The sequence below is a fragment of the Tenrec ecaudatus genome, unplaced genomic scaffold (assembly GCF_050624435.1).
Source record: "Tenrec ecaudatus isolate mTenEca1 unplaced genomic scaffold, mTenEca1.hap1 Scaffold_538, whole genome shotgun sequence".
In the NCBI taxonomy this organism is placed as follows: Eukaryota; Metazoa; Chordata; class Mammalia; order Afrosoricida; family Tenrecidae; genus Tenrec; species Tenrec ecaudatus.
In genome coordinates this window covers 57,401-58,835 of record NW_027459452.1, presented here as the reverse complement: position 1 = coordinate 58,835, position 1,435 = coordinate 57,401, and positions in this window count along the sequence as shown.

Genomic DNA, 1,435 nt, shown 5'->3' with positions numbered 1-1,435 from the left:
CCACTCCACAAGAGAAAGATGAGATTTTCTACTCCTGTAAAGATTTACAGCCTTGGAAACCCACAGGGGCAGTTCTATACTCTGTCCAAAGGGTTGCTATATGTCAGAATTGATTCCAGGGTAGTGAGGTTTTCTTGATTGATATAAATAATTTTTGGTGAGTATTGAAAAAACCAGTCAATATTATTTTTAATACACATCAAAGAAGGTCCACATTAATTGTTCACACAACCCTGCCACCTTCTTTCTTTATTCCCTTGCCTCCCACTCTCCTTTCTTCCTCCCTATGGTCTTTTATCTCATTCGTTTTCTTTCAAGGGTTAGCCTAGGAGTGGGAAAGTCTGACTAATTCTTAACCAAAAGACTAAATTGGTGTTATTACTTGGGTTAAATTTTTTTCTTTTCTCTTCTTCTATTGGTTTGTGTCATGTAACCCAGAAAATGGGGAAACATTTGGAACATCAAAACACTATCCTTTCTCAGTAGACTACAAGCATTAAAGGCAACAGAGATAAATACTCCAATAATAACAATAACATACAAGGATAGCTAGAGAGATAAATAGATAGATAGAAAAACCACAAAATCTGAGCAGTTGTGGGAAGGAGAATGGGAATAGCCCCATGAATAAATATAGGTTTGCCAGAGAATAGTTCTATATACATATTAGCATATACTACAAATATGACCATGAATATAATAGTGCATCCAGGAGGCATAGTTAGGAAATGTCTTAGCTAGAACAAAACCCCTTGAGGGAGCGTGTCCTAAATATCGGGGATCAGGAACATAGCTCTGAGAGACCTCAAGATCAATTGGTACAAACTAGCTCACAAAGACAATGTTCTGTATCCATCAGGGAAGTGACTGGGGTCTTCAAAAGCTAGTGAGTAGCAAACTAAAAGTCGGTTCTTGGTCTCACCCTATGTGTTGGACAGGGTTCTCTAGAGAGACAAAACCATATTGCTAGTAATTATATATAAATATATTTATAAAGCTAGATATGCAATACAAGAAATGAACCACTAAATTATATACAGATAGATAACACAAGAAACTAACAGTTAAATTATAAAACAGTGAGACACTAGCAGTCCTTTAAGGCTTGAGAGCCGCCAGTTGCCAGTCCCATTCTGTAGAGAGAGCTGGGCTATATATACCCAGGCAGCAAACAGCAAGGCAATTCACCAACTGTCACCAATTGTCGGTCCCCAGCTCCAGAGACGAACATTCCAATCCTGTGGGATTAAATGGACCTCAACTTACAGCGACAGAGTCCACAAGCTAGGCATCCCACAGGTAGTGTACCCCTTTAAATTGAGGCACAGAACAAGCAAGGCGAGGCTCACGAAGCCATTTATCCCTCTGCCCTTCGATTAATCCTACTTGTGTTTATCGGCCAGGCTGGCACAATAAACTATTGCACCCTGTCTGG